Here is a 20,344-nt window from a genome sequence, read left to right on the forward strand (position 1 = left end):
CTCAGGCTCCCTCACGAGCTCTTCTCTCTGTCCAGCCTTCCAGGAACGCTGTCCTGGGCCATCTTTTGCTACCTTCACAGTCTGACTGGCAGCTTTCCCACTCCTGTGCTTTTGAGTCAACTCTATCAATCATTTTTTATGTCTAATCTATTTGTCAGTGATTGCTCCATCCCAGGGTCTGGGGATACTGAACTTGCCATATCCCTAGCCATCACCTCAATCTGATCTTTCACCTCTATTTTCTTTCCCATGAACAGCACCACCATCCATCCACGCCTCAAAGCAGAGATCTAGATGCTCTCTTTGAGTTGTTTTTATTTTTATTTTTGCTTTTCTTCTTCTTCTTTTTTGTTTGTTTGTTTTTGTTTGGGTTTTTTTTTGGGGGGGGGGAGGACGGGTTTCTCTGTGTAGCTGGCCTCAAACTCACAGAGATCCACCTGCCTCTGCCTCCCTTTTGAGTGATGCCCCGGCCATCTTTTCTTCAGTCTTAACAGCTACTTTGTTAACCTGGCCACTTCACCCAGGCTATCTCGGTTCCAGCCTTTCTACACTGTTGCTATATGAAGCTCACCGTCACCTCTCCTTTCCACGTTTGCAACAGCTCCTTCCGGCTGTCCCCGTTTCTCTCTCTTCTGATGTGTCTTCACCTCACCCGAGAGATCCACACACTTAACCTAACCATGTCCGTAGAAGGTTCTGACATTCCTGACAGTGGAAAACTTCTGTCCCTCTACCTCAAAAGAGATTCAGACACACACGCATGCACAGGCTAGTGGCTGAAGTTTCAAAGGGCTGTTGCGACTTTCTGATCCTCCTCATGAAGGGCACTTCTCATTGGTGTCTTCGCAGCCTGAGCTCTGCCAATCCCTCTCACGTTCCCTACCTGTAGTTTCTCCCACTGCAGTTTGCACTCCCAAACTTTATTTATGTCATGTTACGCTCCTCAGTTCTTTCTTGCTTTGTAAGTGGCATTCTCTCTTCTTAAGACACCCTTCTAAAAATCTTGTCCATGGCGCCATCCCTTATTACAATTTCAAGATCCAGTTTAAAGGTCTTATCCTCTGGGGATTCTCCTCTGACGTACCCACCCCTGCCTCCACGGAATGTGGACTCTACCGGGGAGTCTACCACAGACAACAAATTGCTCAACAGTCCTGATTGTGTTCCTGTGCCTGCTCCTACACCGACAGGAGGCTCCTGCAGGATGGGACAGGTCTTGGCTCCGGTTTTTCAGGAATATGGTCGAGGTATTACAGGAGCATATCGGTGCTGAAGGAGTGGTCAGAGTCATGCTTATATTTTGCCATGGTCACACACACACCCAGAGACACGCCTACAGGTGTGTGGGCTCAGATGGCAGGCACGAGCACACGAACCCGTGACCCTGGGGTCCCATGGTCAGTCCTGTGGCTGCTGAAGAAGTGTGTTCTCTGGCCTTTGTGGACTTGCTCTTCTCTAGGCCTTCATAACCCTGAAGGTAGGCGTGTCTTGCGATCTTATCTTACGCTTGCTAGTCCCATCTCTCCCATCTTCACAAGGCAATAAAAAGCAAGCGTGGGCTGGAGAGATGGCTCAATGTGTAAAAGTACTTGTGGTACAAGCGTTACACAAGCGCGAGAAACTGAGTTCAGGTTTCAGAACCCACATGAAAAGTTTGAGACTCTACACTTGTGCCTGTAAGTCCTGCACCATGGGGGGGAGAGACAAGGGGGATCAGTGAGGCCCGCTGGCCACCGACCTACCTCCAGGTCCAGTGAGAGACCCTGTCTCAAAAGAACAAGAGGAAGAGTGACAGAGAACACCAAGGCACATGTGCCTGTACACACATGTGTACATATACCCCCTACACACAGACTTTCTTTCTTTCTTTCTTTTTTTTAAGAGCAAGACCTTGAATCCAGTCTAACTGTTCATTTGCCCACTCTGTGGACTGCCTGATCTAAGCGCAGAGGCTGGTGAAGGGCTAAGGGCTGGCCCTGTACACTTCGTCCGTCGCCGGTGAGGAAGCAGTAAGCAGATGTTGGCGAGAGAAGGTCACGCGCGGTGAGCTCCATCTTCTTATCACACTTTGCACTGTCATTATCTGTCTTTTACCCAATTTGTACGAGAGGCTGGAGATTTTCTTGCTCACATTTATGCGGAATATGGCCATAGTACATGATCAACAGACTTTCTGAATGAGAGGATGATTCCATAACAGCCTCGCAGGGGAAGGTTCCAGGCCCAGGTGGATGGGTCCCCTGTGCACAAGCTGCCCCGTTTTTCCAACAGACTTCTATAAGCTCTTCTTAACCTAGCATAGACTTCTGGCCACTGCAAACTCCCCCTGGGCACTCGCACACAGAGGACAGGCCTCCACACACCCCAGCACACTTGGAACACTGATAGCCAAGCTCACACAGAGCTTCTCAGAGCCAGGCTGCTCACATGTAGATAGGCACACTCAGAACACACATGTCCACAAAGACTTACTTTTAACCAAGTTCCATACAGACAACCCTCATTACATGTATTCAGGAACCCATCTTCACAAGTATTGGTGTATTAATTCAGAAAAATATAACCCACATACACAGAGAAAGCTACTTTTCCATGGATTTCACACAGACAGACATATACACATCCTCAATACACACACAGGCATACTCACACACAAATCCTTCCCCGCCCCGGCAAGCCCACTGTCTGCTTCACACAGACTGACAAGGCAGGCACGCGCGCACACACTTCCAGACCCACCCACACGCAGGCATGCTTTCACACACGCTGCCGGGGCACTCGTGGTCAGCTCTGCGGCTGCAGCTGTGACCTCCAGGTCCCTGGGGCCTCTGTCTGGACTATGCCTCATCACTTCCTGCTCCACGGCTTCCAGTTCCAAACTCGAACTCCAGACTCTCTCCCGAGACCGTCTCATCCTCTCTCCAGCTTCTTCCCAGCGCCATGCCTCCCATCTGACCAGTGTTGCTCACTGCCTCTTCCCTAACACGTGTTTCTCCTCCAAATTCTCCCTGTCTGCCTTTCCAGTTCTGTCCTGTCCATCTCGCCTCTTCCGCCAATCCGTCCTGCCCCCTGTCCGCCTCTGTCACATCTCTTCCTCCATCCAGTGCTGCCTTACCACATGCCCTCACTTTGTCCTCAGTCCTGTTACTTGGTTCTGACTCCATCTCGCTCTCCCCCCTCTAGCCCCACATCTGGGCCTCTGGAACCACAGCTGGTTCTCATTAAGAGGGGGAGGGGCAAGATTGTTCATTGGGGCCTGAAACGTGATGTCAATTCCCCCTTAGCTAACAGAGCGCCACCCCCCCCCTCCCTCCTGTCCCCAGCTTGTGTGTCTACTGGGGCCTGGGAGCAACTAGGAACACGAGAGAGAGGAAAGAAAAGTGGGCTGTGGGGAGGACCGGAGGGAGCACAAGGAAAGGAAGAATCTCTCCAGGAGGAAGTATAGGAGTGGCCCAGAGGTACAGAAGGGGAAGCATGCTAGGGGAGCTGGCACCGCCTAGGCCTCCTCCCTCAACTTCCTGTCCCAGGGCCAGCGAGGGGCAGGGCTAGAAAGACAACAGTGGTGGTGGGGGGTGGGGGGGGAGGGCTATAAAACCAGCAGTTGAGCTAGAAGTGGGAGAAGAAGAGAGAAGCCTCAGCAAAGCAAAGGGAGATGTGGATCCAGGCCCAGGCATAAAGAAAGGAGGAAGAAAGGGTGGAGGAAGCAAGCCTGAGGGAGAGCAAGTTAGAGCCGAGGAAAGAGAGGCTGGGAGGAGGAGCAGTCAGACCGAGGGGGGGGGGGCTGCTGGGGAGGGAACAGGAACCAAAGCTGGAGAAAAGGGAGGGGAGAGAGGTGGTTGGAGGAGGAGGAGGAGGAGGCTGAGAGCAGCTTTCTGGATGTCCACAAGACAACCCCCAGTCGCCACCCCCAGGCAGTGGCCAGGGCACTGCCAAGGCCTGCTCTATCCTACCAAGGATGCGGTCTCAGGAGGCACTCCAGGGAGAGGCTGAGGAAAGAAAAGGAAAGCAGAAAAGGGTCTGTTTCTGAGTTTTCGCTGTGTGCTGGGCCCCGTGCCAGGCGGTTCACAGACAGTATCTCATTTAATCATCCTAACGACCCTGCGAGGAAGGAATCCCGGCTTCCAATTTCCAGTGAGGAAATGGAGGCTCAGAGTGAAACAATTTTCCCCGAGTTAATGTCCCCTAATCTGATCACAGGACTACGCACAATTCCATGGTGCCTGCAACTTAAGAGAGAAGAGAAAAGAAGAGGAAGAAATGGCGGGGAAGCTGAGCGGAGCACCCTAGCAGGATGGTGAAGGCAGCCAGCCTGGAGAAGGAGGGAGAGCAGGTGTGAGGAGTCGGGAGAAGTCACGTTAGTGGTGGGGGGTGCAGAAGAGGACAGAGGCGTGGAAGATGGTAGGTGGTGAAGTGGCCAGCACTTGGCTGAGGAATCTGCAGGAAGGAACGGAGGAGAAGCTCAACGTTCTTTGGCCCAGATATCAAGGTAGTGCTGTTAGGATACGGAAGAAGAGAAGCCATTTGGGGAGTACTTGTTGGGATCCCAATGCGGAGATAGATGTCCCAGGCATAATTGGATCTGCAGGCCTGGACTTCAGGAGAGGTATGGATATGGACAAACTGCCGAGTTACTGAGGACTGTGGGTGTGGCGATGCCAATCGCATAGGGTGCAGAGAGTGAGAAGAATCTAGGCCCAAGCTCCGCAAATGGCCCCGAAGGAAGAGAAGCTGAGACGTCTCTTCTTCCTGGAGGGAACATCTCAGACGTGAAGGAGGAAACTTCAAGAGGAGGGGAAGATCTAGCATGCCCGATGCTGTCAAGAGTTCCAGTGAGGAGAGATGGGCTGAGAAGTAGCTGCTGGATGCAGCAGTAAGGAGGTGACTGATGCTGTTGGAAAGAACCGCGTCAGGAGAGTGTTAGTGGAGCAAGGCTCCTGCATCAGGAGACCAGAGAGAATGCACCGACTCACATGCAGGCACAAACCAGATTGGACTCAGCATGGATTAACCCATTAATGCACGCTTACTGCATCCCTACGACAGAGAGACAGGAGGGCAGGAGAGTGGCACAGACTCCAGCAACACAAACGAGAAAGTTACTTTTTAACCTTTCTTATCCTTCTTTTTTCCCCAGACAGAGTCCTCTGTGGCCCAGGCTGGCCCTGAACTCCTGATCATCCCCCACAGCCTCCTCAGCGCTCAGATGATAAACTTGAGCCATTTGCCTGGCTAACCTCTGTAAGCCTTCATTCCCTCCCCTGTACTATGTGTATCGAACTGCCTTCCTCAATCGGCTGATGTGAGAGTTAAATGAAAACGCAAAGCTCTGAGCACGAAGGCCCAGCCACTGCTCACCAATACTGCTGTGAGACGCACAGCACACTCTGGTATAAGTGTTACTCCACAGGTGAGGCAGCTGACGCTGGTAGACCGGGAGCACAGAGACATCTAGAAATCAGGTTGGATGGACACCAGAGCTTTTTGCTAGCCCAGTTGCGTCCCTGGTGGAGAGCTTAGAAAGCCGAGATAAAGGTTTGTGTAGCTCCAGGCCCAGAGCAGGGAAGACTAGCCAAAGTTCAGGAGATTAAGTCTGACAGTGTGCTCAGAGTGGGCCAAGAGAGGAAGAGATCTCAGGAGTAAGTTGATTGGCACTTCAGGTACAGAGGCACGTGGGCATGGGACCACAAGGCGATAGGGCTGAGGGAACCTGGCAGCCTGAAGGCCTCTAGGAACAAAACAAACAGGGAAGGAAGAAGACACTGGGCATGCATCTGATGTGATTCATGAATAGGTGCAGTCAGCAAATAGTTCAGGCTTACTGTGTGCCAAACTCACTAAGCCCCCAGATTCAGAGCAGTGGCTCAGACAGAGCAAGTTGCTGTGTCCCTGGTGCTTTCAGGTAGGAAGACCTGTGAACTGCCCCCCCTGCCCCCCCACCTCTCCAAAGCCGGACTCTGACAATTGCAGTCCAGGCTGTAGAGGAGACGAATGAAGTTGGAGATGGTAGAAAAGGGAGAGAGAGAAACTTGGCAGATAGGTTAAAGGCGAGGAAACTCAGGACGAGAACTCAGATGTTAGATGCAAAATTAACTTATAAGACCATGTATGGAAAAGGTGAGATTCAATCAACTAAGTTAGTAGTTGAAGACTTGGCAATTTTCTTTCTGAATCTTCCAAACAACTTTAAGTGGATGCTATTATTCTTATTTTCAACCAAGGAAATGAAGCTCCAACCGGACGGTGGTGGCGCACGCCTTTAACCCCAGCACTTGGGAGGCAGAGGCAGGCGGATCCCTGTGAGTTCAAGGCCAGCCTGGTCTACAATGCGAGCCCAGGACAGCCAAGGCTACACAGAGAAACCATGTCTTGAAAAACCAAAAAGAAAAAAGAAAAAAAAAAGAAAAGAAAAGAAATGAAGCTCCAGAAAGCTTAATTACCCATTAGAAGGCCAGAGGTACGCTATGTTCCTCCTCTTCTTCCTTTCTGACCAGTAACATGGAAACCTGGTTCTAGGTTCTGAGAGATAACAAGCCCGTTTTACTGAGCAGAGAGAGACACAGACAGAGACATAGAGAGGGGGAGGGAGGAAGGGAGGGAAGAAGGGAGGGACAGAGAGAAACATAAACAAGCAGCAAGCATGTGCAGTGTGCTAAGTGAGCAGAAAGCGCCAAGTCCTCGAGAAAAGCCTTTCACCAAGGGACACACAGGGAACTGGAAGCTCCTCCCAGGTGGCAGTAGCTGGAAATGTTCTGGTCTCCGAGAGTTCTACAGGGAGGGGCAGGCAACAGAGCACTGGTGAGAAGCTGGATGCTAACACCCAGAACTTCCAGGAGAGGCTTTTGTTAACTGGTACCAGCATCAGAGAGGAGAGAGCCCAGGCTGGTTTCCTGTTTGCCAGTGACAGGCAAGGAAGAGTATAGGGACTGGGGAAGCTAGCACAGAAAGGAGCAGGGGCCGGGTGGGTGCCGGAGGAGGGAACAGCCTGAGGCATCCTGGGGAAGGAGAAGGAGATGAGGAAGGCTGCAGTGCCTTGTGGTCTGAGGACAGGTGTGGGGGGTCAATCTTCATCGTCAACCTGACGGGGTTTGGAATCCCTTAGGAAGCAAACCTCTGGGTCTATATTCAAAGGTGACCTTGAAGAGGTGTAACTGAGGTGGGTGTCATTATTCCATAGGTTTGAGTACCAGACTGAATAAAAAGAAGAACGTGAGAGAAGACCGTCCCCTGCCTCCCCCACCTCCCTCTTTCCCCTCCCCTTCGCTTCTCCTCTCCTTCCCGATGGCGGGTGCAGTGTGAGCAGCCACCGCATGTTCCTGCTGCCATGCCTTTTCCCACCATGAGGGACCATGCCTCAACACTGTAAGCCAAAATAAGCCCCGGCTTTCACAAAAGTTGCCGTCGTCATCTTATCCTGTCCCAACGATGAGAAGAAAATCAACTCGCAGGTCATACAATCCAGGCAAGGGTCTCTGTGGACTGGGGTCTGCTAACTCCCAGGGCTTCTTAGATATCTGCTGTGTGCATGAAAGAAGAAAAGTAGAGGAAGAGGGTCCAGGAAAAGAAAATCGAGGGGGGAAGCAGGGGGGGGGAGCCTAGGGTAGGGATAGCTGTGGGGAGGTATAGGGGAAGGGTCTCCAGCAAGGTAAGGGGGCGGCTGGAGAGGAGGCCGAATCCACAGGTTCCTAGTCTCACAGTCTACAGAGTGAGGGGTGTGGGAAGTTGAGAAGAGGTGCCTTCTCCACAGCGAGAGAGTGAGGGACACGCTTGTGCACTCGTTAGTTTGTTCATTGTCAAGCCTGTGTAGGGAGCCACAGTTCACAAAGATGCTTAACATGCAACCTTGACAGCAAGGAGTCGTCCCAGCTTTGTTGGAGAAACAGTGAAAAAAAGAAGAAATCAGAGGAGCTCCCGGAAGAGTAGGGGGCAGGGGGCAGCTGTATTTGGGTCACACCTGAGAGTGAGAAGGGATCAACCAGGAGGCGGGAATGAAGGGCCATTGAGGTCACAGGGCAGGGTGTGCTAAGGACCAAAGGCACGGAAGGATGCACTGTCTGCCAGGAACGACAAGAAACCCAGCAGAGCTTGAGCTCAAAATGTGAAAGCGCTAGAGAAATGGGGGCAGGCAATGAACGAGGGGGGTTGTGGGGAGAGCCGATCATGATTCATAAACCTTATTTAAAAGTTGGGATTTCCTGCAAAGGAAACAGAACCACTAAAACACAGCAAAATGGCTGGATTTGCATTTTTATTCAAGTCTTTCTTGCTGCAAGGAGAGGCCCGGATGAGAAGAGAGAAGGGAAATGTAGACCCATTAAGACGTGCCTACCAAAAGTTCAGACCAAAGGCTCCGCGGTTAGGGCAAGCAGAGGTGGTGGAGTGAATGGTCTGAGCCGGCAGACACCGCTGGACAGGAGGCAGAGTCAACAGCTCCTGGTCTCGCAGTCCACAGAGACAGGAGTGGTCTGGGTGTCTAGTTTGAACAAGGCAAAGACAGTGATTTTGGAAAGGAACGATGAGCTCAAGTTGATGTGAGGGAAGGGGCCTGTGAGCCATGCATTATGAACAGCTACGTCTCAGGGACTTCGAGGTCACAGCTCAGGAGGGAAGTTAGTCTACATCAGACAGCTAAAACCAAGCAAATGAACCAGATGGATCGTGAGAGACTCATACCATTGAGATAATCAGACCCAAGCCAGAAGAGCAGGATTTAGGGGCCACACGAAGGACCTCCAAGGTGACCCAGGACAGCCAAGAGGAGCTCTGTGAGAGATGTGCAGATCCCACCACACTGCCATCGTTGGTTTTTGACTGTCTCATTACACTAACCTGTCACCCACCCCACTGAGGGTAGAGACGGTGATGCTAGCATGTTACCATGTAGCAGCCTGGCTAGCACATCGGTTCTCCTTTCAAGTTAAGAGAATAAAGCAGTTACTCAGAAGCCAAAAATCAAAAACAGCTCAGAGAGGAAAGAAAGCTCAGCTATGTCAGGTCCTGCCAAGAGGTCAAGCGGCTGAAGACTTGGGGCGGGCGGGGGGGGGGCAGGGGGGGGAGGTGGTGCGGGAATCCCCTTGATTTGGCAGGAGAGAGGTCACTTTCTCTTGGGGAGAAGAGTAACACTAGGGGAGTGGGAGCAAATGAAGTGAGCACAGCTTAGGTGCCAAAGGGTCTCTCACAACATGGGATTAGTGGAGTGAACAGAGGATGCCTCCCAGCTGCAGGGGCATCACAGGGCTAAAGAAGGACCACGGAGCATCCTGATGTGTCCCACAGGAGAACTGGGAGCAAGGATGAAATTAGAGACATGAGGAAGACAAAAAAAAAATCAGTCAAGTTAGTGAGGGATGGAGGAGTGAGGGACCGGTCTCCTAAATGCAGCTGGGGGGGGGGGGGCGTGGTCTTAAGTAGAGGAGACACCTAGTCATTAGTAGGGGAGGAAAGCATAAAGGATTCAAGGGCTGTGAGGAGGTAGAAAGGCGAGGGGACTCAAACCTGGCGCCTTCGGTTTCTCTAGTGAGTGATCAACCCATGATTTCTACTCTCCTGTGCCCCCCTTCTTTTCCAGCACCCACATCCATTTTGTCAGCTTGCTGACCCCACTGTTTAAAGAGTCTCCGGTCTCCTGCCACTCTTCCAGTGCGGGGGGGGGGGGGGTAGGGGGGGGTTGGGGGGGGCAGCATGACTCCCTTCCTGGGTCTCTGCAATCCTCCTCAGGCGCCTCCCCCAGTCACCACAGAGCTGCTGCAGTGCTGTTTCTAAAACAAAGCTGGCTATATCACTGCACAGCTTCCAGGGATTTGATGGCTTTCCATTATTCTGGGGTCAAACGAGCTTCCTGTGGCCATGGAGACCCTGGATGATCTCAGCTTCCTCCCCGACACTCCCACCTCTCCGCACTTGCCGTGTCACATTCACTGGCTTTGCTCTGTCCCTCAGACACAAGATACATGGACCTTTAAATGTCGTTTTCTTGGCTTGGAATATTCTCCACCCATTCTGCCTCATTTCCACTTCTCCTTTCCCTGGTTGACTCCTGACTAAGTCACCGTTTTTTTTTTTTTTTTTTTTTACATTTAAATGCCGCTTCTTCCAGAAAGCTCTTCTGGACATTGTACCCTGGCTTATGCTTTATTGATGAGCGCTGCTCTGTTATGACACTCACCCCAAACCCCGCCAGTGTGTAAGCTCCCTGAGGGTAAGGGACATGCCTGTTTTGTTTACTCTTGAAAAAGCCCACTCTACTATAATGCGTGGCAGAGTAGACATTTTGTCTGTGCTTGTTGATGTACCAGTGGGTTAATTACTCTATTGAAAACAAGGGGGTGAGTGATGTGGGTGTGTGAAAAAGAAACATACTTGGAGCAGAGTGTGGTGGCACACACCAGTAATCCCAGCACTGCGGGGAGGCAGAGGCAGGCTAATCGGTTGTGAGTTCGAGGCCAGCCTGGTCTACAAAGTCCGTCCAGGACAGCCAAGGCTACACAGAGAAACCCTGTCTCAAAACAACAACAACAACAACAACAACCAAAAACAAAACAAAACAACAACGAAACTTCTTCATAGGAGCTTCTACATGGGGATTTACAGAGGCCAGAATTTCTAAATGTGCCACTTTGTGTTGGGGAAAAACCTGTCTAGATAGGGCTGATAATTTTCAGAGACAATAGAATAGAATATGAAGGCGCCTTTGGAGGGCTAGCTCTTCGCAAATGAGCTAGAAGGACAGCACAAAGCCAAGTAGGAGCAGATTAGGAAATAAGAGGTCAAGGGCAAGAGGTCAAGGGGGAAAGGTCATTATCATGTTAAAGCAGTGGTTCTCAATCTGTGGCTTGTGATCCTTTTTAGGGTCAAGTGACCCTTTCACAGGGGTCACCTAACACCACAGAAAAACACAGATATTCACATCATGATTCATAACTGTAGCAAAAACAAAAAACAAAACAAAAACAAAACAAAACAAAACAAAACCACAGTTACAAAGAAGCAGCAAAAATAATTTTACGGTTGGAGGGCACCACAACATGAGGAACTGTATTAAATGGTCCCAGCGTTAGGAGTGTTGCAAGCCACTGAGTTGAAGAGTAAACTGAGAGAAAAGGTATCTGAAAGCCGTAGAGAGATGGGGGCTAGGTGCAGAGTGGACTGCAAGTGTGCAGCCTTGGGGTCAAACAGTTCAGACGGAGCTGTTCTGGTCGAAAAGAAGGTCCCAGGAGCTAACTGGTAAAACTGTGAGGCTGGCGTTTAAGGAAACACCTAGAACTGTAGTAGCATGTAGGGCCAGGGAAACAACAGTCTAGCCCTCAGTGTCCAGGGAACAGAAGCCCTGGACGTCTGGGAATGAAGAGTGATAGTGTGCAGCATTAGAGGTTAAAGGGCTTCTTTAGCAGTGGCCAGAGTAGCTCTCCTTGTAGTGCGGTTATATATGGTCCACGACTGTCTCTAGGAATTGTACAGGAGGCTATGTGGTAAGGACCGTTACGACACAGCCTTCTATTGGTTCCAAGTCTCTGAGACACCTGTGACTTCTGAGCAGGCTGAGGAAACACATACAAACCCTGGTAATGTGCTGCCTGATAGTATTCCCAGTGGAGGCGCGTAGGTCTGAGAGGTGCTGGCAATACCACGCCTCCCGAGTTTGAACTGGCTGTGACAATGACTGTTCAGGTATCATGGCTATAACATTTCCGCTGTATGCACATTGTACTGAGAACTTCTTCCACTGGTACATGCCGGCCTGGCAGGCATCTATAGTGGGTGTAAGCTGGTTCTGACAGTGCACCTTAGGAGTGTCCAGTGGCTGTGAGTGTATCTCTTGAGAGCGTATGTTGCCTGGGACTGGGTCCCTGTGGCTTGAGTAGGGCTATGATTGTGTCCCCTGTGGGTATTTGAAGAGTTGACATAAGCGACAATATTTTTCTGGCCTATGACCTGTGGCTGTGGGCCCAGCCCATGCACACTGAATTCATTGTGCCTTTGAGTTCTTTCTCCCCACCCCCTCCACGTGGGACCTAGGCTTGTAGTGACCTCTCTCTGTCCCCAGACCAGGACTTTGATCTAAGCATCCTGGACAGAAACTCTCAAACTCTGGTACCAGGATGCACTCAGAACACTCGTTTGGGTGACACACTGCCACCTCCGGCTTCCTCCTCTGCTTCTCTTTACTTCTGCTCCCTCAGTTTCTTTGTCTGTGTCTCGGTGTCTCTGTCACACACCCATCCCTACATTCTGACACATGGCTCCAACAGAGCCAGGTAAAATGCACACAAACACACACCCTCACAAGCATCTGCTAGTCCTGACACATGCTCATTCTGACCCACAACCCCTACAAGTGACACGCACATGCACACACAACCGTGCGGGGACACTCACTGACTCACACTCGCCGCGCGCGCGCGCACACACATACACACACACACACACCCCTGCCCTAACCCACCAACCCCCGCCCCTTCCCCCACCCCACCGCACACTCAATCACCACCACACACTCCCACTCGATGACACCCGCACACAAAGACCCCCAGCCCTGCCCCCATGCTCACGTTCACGCTCGCCCTCTCCCGCAGGCCCCGGCCCCCCCTCCCCCATTGTCTCAGCTCAGAACAAAGCCCCCGGCTCCGCTGCCGTCGCCGCCGCCGCAGACCGGGAGGCCGACCGACTCCGCGGTTGCGGCTGGACGGGCCGGGCACTGACCTTGGTGTGGTGCGGTCTCTCTTGCCCGATGCTGGGGTGTCGTCCGGCCGCGGTCAGCCCCCGGGGCAGCGCCCGCCCGCGCGGGGCCTGGGGCCGCGCATCGTCCGCCTTGGTTGGCTCGAGCTCACAGTGCCCTCGGCGCGGGCCGCCGTCTGTCTGCGCTCGCTCGGCCGTCGGTCGGTCGGTCGGTCTGTCTGCCACCCGCCGCAGGGGCGCCGCCTCCTGCACAGCCACCCCGCGGAGGATGCAAGATGCGCCGCCGCGGCCCGAGCCCCCTCCCCTCCCCTCCCTCCCTCCCTCCGCGCGGTAACCCGAGCCCCCGCCCTCCGCCGAGCCCCCGCCCCCGCCCCCACCCGCGCTGCCGTGGTCCCCGAGCCTCCCGCCCGCCTCCGCCCCTCCACTTCCCGGCCCCAGGCCCGGGCGCCGGATCCCGCCCCAGTGCCGCGCCGTCCCTTCTCCCCGACACTAAAACACCAGATCCTTTCGCCCTGTCCTGTCCCCTTCATCCCCTCTGCTTTCCTTTCTCCATTCTGGACTGGTCTTCGCGTCTTCCATCCCTACTCCGCCATGGTTCGCTTCTGTCCCACTGCCCTGTCCTGTCTCGCCCCTTCACACCTCTTTTTTTTGCCGCTTCTCTCCTTCCCTCTGCTCATTGCTCTTTCTGTCTCCAGCCTCCCTCCATCAAAACCTTCCTCTTATTCTGTCTGTCGGTCTTCTCTGCACCTTTTCTCCCCACCCCTCCCTTTTCCTGGGTCTTTCTTTTGTCCATAACTGCCCTTGCCTCACACCTTTCCCTTCCCTTCATCGCCCCGTCCTTTTTCCTCCCCTTCCGACCATCTTAATGTCCCCATTCTTTTCTGCTGCTCACTTACTACCCTGTGATTTTTTATCCTTTCTCCCTGTCAGCCCTGGCTTCTCATTCTTTTATTTCCTCGTCCAACCCAATTTTGAACTTAGAGATTGGGAGTTATTAAACCATAGAGTTTAGGGGCTGGCGGTAGTCTGATAGTATCTCCCCCCTCCCCGCCCCGCCTCCGAAAAGTACAATGAAAAACCCAGTAGGGAAATGGAAAGGGTCTTAGGGACCAATTTTGGAGGAAGGGTGTCGGTGTGTAGTCAGTCGAGTGGATGACAAGCAACCTGGAAGCGTTGATGCCCTGTCCCTAGGATTGTGCCGATCTTGAGGGAAGAAAAGCATACTGGCAGGTACAAGTGGCGCAGAGAAACCAGGAGCTTCTCAGCAGAGAGGACAAAGGGTCTCTCAGGCAAAAGGAGGGAGCAGCGTGATGGTGGAGGAGTGGGAGGAAGGCAGAGACCCTGGATGGCATCTGTGCTTCAGGCTCGGGCAGCCCGGTGGGTGGTGGTGAGCACGAGGGGTTCATGGAAGGGATTGGTCTGGAAAGATGATGACTTGGGATTCAGGGCTGCTGACTTTGAAGTGCATGTTGGGTAGGTAGGTCTGCAGTTTGGAAGAGTGGTCTGGGCTGGGCATAAATATTTGGGAGTCATCTGCAAATACCGTATAAGTTTGAATATAGGGTGAGGTTTTTTTTTTTTTTGCTTTTTTGTTTTTTCCAAAATCATCTGTCAGGAAAGAGGGAGTAACCTTATATTTGAGTCCTTACAAAGTCTCTCATATTACAGGGTTTGCTCTCATTTACTTTATTTTGAACAACAAACCACTGGATAGGGCAGTATGGTATGGTGACTAAGCTTGTGGGCTCTGGAGCCAGACTGCCTGGCTCTGGGTCCAGACTCTGCCGTTTTCAAGCTGTGTGTGCCTTTGGGAGATTTGGTTAATCTGCTTTTTGCCTCAGTTATCTCATCTATGAACTGGGTGTAAGGATTAAATGATTTAATACAGGTAAATCTCTATGTGCCTCATACTAAGAATGTGCCTGACAACCTGAAATGTCCTCAGTAAACCTACTTTGGATCCTTATAGAGATCATTTGTCACAGAATCGGTAGCTAAAGAAATTTAATACAGTATGATAACTATTCCTGGTGGTATGACCTCACAACTGCATGTGTTGGATGACTCTAAATATACTTTTTAATGATTGCTTTAAAAAGCCATAATGCCGTCCTTGGGAGTGGCATCTAGGATGCTCAAAGTGTTCTGTTTCTTGACAGTTTCACTTTATGACAATGCATTGAGTTCAACACTTCAATTTGGCCCTTTCTGCATAAATGCCATACTTTGACAAAAAGTTAACCATTTAAAACATGATTTTAAAATGCAGTATGTCAAGTGAGTTTATGAATGTGCTCTTGTAGGATGCATGCCGAAACTCAACTGCCTAAGTGTGATGCGCATGGGACTTATAACTTGGGATAAAGTGTCTAATGACCACATCATTTGTGGATTTAAACTGCTGCGTTCTTCCACAAGCCTTTCACTTAGATTGAAGAGAAGGTCTTCTATTCTGGGGAAATGTGTAAGGCAACTAAAAAAAAAAAAAAAGTGACCCCTAATGATGAGGAAGTCCCTGCTGTGGAGGAATCTGTTACCTATATTGAAGTCATTAGCATCTTAAGGGGATGGAGAATGGCAGCACTTACAAATCAATGTTATTTTATTTGATTATGAATTCAAACATATATGCATATAAATTTAAGTCTGTTAGATAATAGGCATAGGATTTTTCCTTCATCTTCATCTTTACAAGAATTACGTTTCTTCTTTTTTTTTAGATTTTTACTTCGATTATTTTTAATTACATCTGTGTATTTGAGGGTGTATGTGTTTGTGAGCGCAGGCGCCTGAGAAGGCCAGAGGCATCGGATGAGCCTGGAGCTGGAGTTAAGTGGTTGTGAGCCACTTGAAATTGGTGCTGGGAACTGAACTCTGCAAGAACAGAGTGCACCCTTAACTGCTGAGCCAGCTCATCAGCCTTAGGAGCTTGGAGCTTTTTTGTTTTGTTTGGCAAGGAGAGAAACCTATAAGGCAGGGAAGGTGAGTGACAGGAATTTTAGAGCACAAGGTCAGTTTCTCAAATTGGAAAATCTACATTTATTTACTTTCTTGTTTCCATTTGTGGTGGCACACATCAATAGTCCCAGCACTGGGGTGGTAGACAGCAAGATTTCCATTAGTTTAAGGCCAGCCTGGACTACAGAGTGAATCCACCACAAAAGAGATGGGGGAGAGAAGAGGGAGGAGGAGGAGGAGAAAAGGAGGAGGAGAAGGAAGAAAGGAAGGGAGGGAGGAGGGAGGAAAGGAGAAAGGAAGGAAGGAAGGAAGGAAGGAAGGAAGAAAGAAAGAGGAGGGAAAGGAAGAATATAAGAAACAAAGGAAGAAAGGAAGGAAGAAAATTTCAGGTTGGCTAAAAATCTTTCTCATGAGAAAACATGGGGGTAAACTTTGTTTTGGGTTTCCTCATATGGTAAATGTGCCAACATGTGAGTGAAACCAAGGGACAAAGTAAGGTTGCTCAAAGGGATTATGTACAACAGCAATGGGAAATAGCCTTGTGCAGATAGACCCCAAGAAACTGTAACATTTAGAGGCTGAGAAGAGGGGGCTCAGTGCTTAAGAGCTCTTGCTGGTCTTCTAGAGGACCAGAGTTCGGTTCTCAGCACCTACACTGGGTGGCTCAACGGAGCCTATAGCTACAGCTTCAGTGAACCTGACTCTCTCTCTCTCTCTCTCTCTCTCTCTCTCTCTCTCTCTCTCTCTCTCTCTCACACACACACACACACACACACACACACACACACACACGCATACACACACAGTTGGGGAAAGAAGTTGAGGAAACAAAGAAGCAGCTTTGTAGAAAGATGATATATTTTGTTTCAGATATGGTCTAAGATGCACGTGAAGTATTTAATGGAAGATGTCTAAAAGATGGTTGTGTGTAAGCTTTGTATTCCAGAAAGGAGCTGAGGTGAGGGCACGTAGTGTAGAGGCACCAGGACACAGGTGGTAAGTGGAGCAGTGATAACTGAAGTGTTCATTTAGGGAGAGTGACCGGTGGTTAGAGTGTCCAGCCACCTTCAAGGAATGCGTTACAAAGAGGAGTCATGGAGGACATTGAGAAGAGCTTCAGAGTGGAAGTCAGCAAGAGAGCACTGCCTAATGTGTTTTATTAGACACCAAGGGAAAAAAATACAGTTACTAGAATGAGCACTGTCAACAGAATAAAATACTACAACAGTAAGATGCACCCGACAGCTCTCCTGCCAAGGAATCTGGGATAGCTGATGGCCTGAGTGGTTAAAGGAGAGGATGTGAAGATGGTGAGTTACTGTAACTTATGCATGGAACTGAGGTAAAACAGTAGTGACTATGCAAGAGTGTAGAGTTAACTGTGTATAGGATGCATACACTTCTAATCCTAGAACTCAGGACGGAAACTGAGGCAGGAGGATGTGTCTAAAATAGCTAAGAGTTTGGAATGCAGCATGTAGCTTGGTGGTAGAGTACTTGTGTCTAAGTCCTTGTATTAGATCTTCAATGATCTCCTCCCTGTACCTTCTCCTTTCTTGTAAACAGTGAGTTGCGCGTTCAAGACACCCAATCTGCAATATCTTAGGAAATAAGGTGCCTAACCCTAGTTTCCTGAGCCCCCGAATGAATGAAATGTTACTGAGATTTTGTGACCGGGTCATCTTTTTCATTGCATTTCATTTTACTTGTCAGCTTCATTTTATTTTTCCTCTTACAGATTTCTTTATACAAACTTTTTATTCTGGAGTAATTTTAGACTTACAGGAAAGTTGCAAACATAGTGCAGGGAGTTTTGTATACTCTTCATCCAACTTCCTCTAATTAACATTGGCTAACATTGGTACATCGTCATTAACTGAACGCCAGACTTTGTTCTGATTTCACCAGTTTTTCCACTAATGACTTTTTTCTATGCCAGGATTCAATTTAGAATACCACATCACATATACTCATCATGTTCTGATTCTGGTCTGTGACTCTCTCTCTCTCTCTCTCTCTCTCTCTCTCTCTCTCTCTCTCTCTCTGTCCTTAGCAGTTCCAAAGAGCACTGCTCTGATATTTGTGTAGCGTTTTCCTCAACTTAAATGTTTTCTTAGGATTAGGCTACGGGGAGTGAACATGGCAGAGATGAAGGTCCCTTGTTACTACATCCTGCTAGAGGGTGTGTGATATCACCACGGTGCCTCTGCTGATCACCTTGTTCCCTGGGTGAGAGTCGTGTTTGTCAGACCCCAGGGAGGAGGAGTGACTGGAAAACTGTAGTCTAAGAGTCATGCATCATAACAAGGAAGGGTTGGTTCTGAAGAGAGATGTTCTTGACTTTAAAGCCAAAGTAGAAGCAGATGTGTGCACAAGTGAGGGTATGTGGCCTGAGGTGGGGGAGGGGTAGCAGACTGGACAGGAATCTGAGGCCGTTGGACTTAATCTGTCACTCTTACTGGGAGGAGCTTGAATTCTGTGCGAAATGTGGCATGAACAATCAATAGGTTCTAAATCCCAAGGAAACTTTTAAAGGAATGAGACATTTTTATAATTAAAAAATAATTTATTTATTTTTATTTTATGTACATGAGTGGTTTTCCTATATGGATGGTTGTGTATGGGTGTTGGACTCCCTGGAGCTGGAGTTACAGACAGTCGTGAGTTACCATCTCTGTGCTCTCAACTGCTGAGCCATCTCTCCAGCCCCAAGACTGTATGTATGTGTGTGTATGTATAGCTATATCTATCTATCTATCTATCTATCTATCTATCTATCTATCTATGTGTATATATATATATGTATATATATATATATATATATATTTTTTTTTTTTTTTAAGAGGGGTGACTTAAAGGACTAGGGAGTTGCTGCTGGAGAGAAGAAAGACTACATGCTCACTTCCCTGATGTCTCTGATAATGAAGATGGAGAGCTAGTTCATGACCTCACCGGGGATGGGGATGGGAAAGGCATATGTGATAAGATGGCAGGTTTGGGGTGGAGAGATGGCTCAGAGGTTAAGAACACTGACTGCTTTTCCAGAGGTCCTGAGTTCAATTCCCAGCAACCACATGGTGGCTCACAACCATCTATACTGGGATCTGATGCCCTCTTTTGGCCTGCAGGTGTACATGCAAGCAGAACACTGTATACATAATAATAATAAATCTTTCTTTTAAAAAAAATGGCAGGTTCACAAAGCTTGAGGTAAGAGGATGGAGAAGTGTTGTCTTGGGCTTGGAGAAGAATAGATCCTTCCTCCTCATCCTAAGAGGTGTGGAAGAAGGTGGAAAAATAGGGAACTTGAGCAAAACTGGGCCTTTTACCATGAAGTGAAGGCTGGGGAAAGGGGAACATTGTTTAGGGGCTGGGGAGGTTGGTGGGGGCGGGTAATAAAAATGGACTGTTAAGACTTTGCCACCATGAGATGGGGTTTCAGGACAGACGATGTTGTAGAGAGAGTCCATGGTGGGAAGGGCCAGCTGTCAGGAAAGTAGTTGAAGGAAAAGGAGAATCCGGGTAGAGATGGCCGAATGGGAGAGGAAAGATGACAAGCCGACCTGCCTTGTGCACGGCTGTCCAGAATGATGGGGCTGCAGGCAAGTCTCATGGCCTCCCTCGCTCATGTGTTAATTCTTAGGGAGAAGGAGGCACTAGGTAGCACCAGGGCTTAGATCTGTCAGGTCTGTGCCTTTATCCCCATTCAAAGCATTTCAGAAGGAGTCACAACTCATCAGAGAGTCTCAGGGAAGCCCAGGCCCAGAGGAAGTGAGCAGTACTGGAAAATGGCCCAAGCCCAACACTACTTAAGTTGAACTCTTTCAAGACTAAGAATGTTTTCCAGGCTTTGAAGGCATTCAGCTCCCTGTAGAGACTCTAGGGACAAAGAAAGGAAGCTCCCGGTTCTCTCCCACAGAGCCAAAGCCAGAGAAGCAAGCTGTGGATTCTAGAACACAGGTGGGGAGCATAAACGTGGGACCGCCTGTCCTCGGGGACGGGAAGGAAGGAGAGCCAGTTCTCTGAATGTTAGCTCACAGACTGGCCAATTCGTTAGAAATGACTGATTTTGCCAATTTGCCAAAATCTTATTTCTCTTAATTATGTGTAAAACTTGCAACAATTTGCATGTTGAGGGTTCACTTAAGCAAAATTTGAAGATTTCCACTCAGTATCAGTATCGTTTGAAGTTTAGTTGAATTTAAATTAGTTTTAGTTTTTAATTTATTTGCAGCTGTTTTATTGAAGTCATTTTGCCATGGCTAGCCAAGTTTCGGTGTATTCTAAGTTTTTCCTTACTTTGAAATGATAACTTTTGGGAATGGGATTTTCTTGTATGTTTTACTCGACAATTGTTGTGCAATGACTCAAGTGTACAGAATTTGATAAACAACTGGGAAGAGAGTTCTTCCAAAATATTTTCAATATAATAATGTTTTTTTTTCTTTAACACGTGTGTGTGTGTGTGTGTGTGTGTGTGTGTAAAAATATTTTTTAAGACAAGGTCTTGCTTGTTATGCAACTTAAGTTGGGCTTGAACTTGTGATTCTTCATATATATAAATTAAGGGGTTGGAGAGATGGTTCAGCAATTAAGAGCACTTGCTGACCTTCCAGAGGAGCAGGGTTCAACTCCTAGCTCCCACATGGTTTATAACTTCAGTTTCAGGGGATCTGACACCCTCTTCTGTCCTCTGTGGGTACTGCATGCACAT

General features: G+C 49.3%; 1 protein-coding gene across 2 annotated transcripts in view; it reads right to left on the reverse strand.

The window, feature by feature from the left end:
- The window catches only part of DCHS1 (dachsous cadherin-related 1), a 35,489-nt gene extending 22,521 nt beyond the window's left edge, over positions 1-12,968 (reverse strand). The window contains exon 1 of one of the 2 annotated variants that reach the window (XM_084773627.1): positions 12,697-12,968. The gene's annotated coding sequence lies outside the window, so the exon portion shown is untranslated. Of the gene's footprint in view, positions 1-1,376; positions 1,398-12,696 lie in introns of those variants that run through there. The other variant, XM_084773628.1, reaches the window with a different exon arrangement.
- Positions 12,969-20,344: the final 7,376 nt, after the last annotated feature.

Source organism: Acomys minous (genome assembly GCF_964271855.1).
Source record: "Acomys minous genome assembly, chromosome: 2".
In the NCBI taxonomy this organism is placed as follows: Eukaryota; Metazoa; Chordata; class Mammalia; order Rodentia; family Muridae; genus Acomys; species Acomys minous.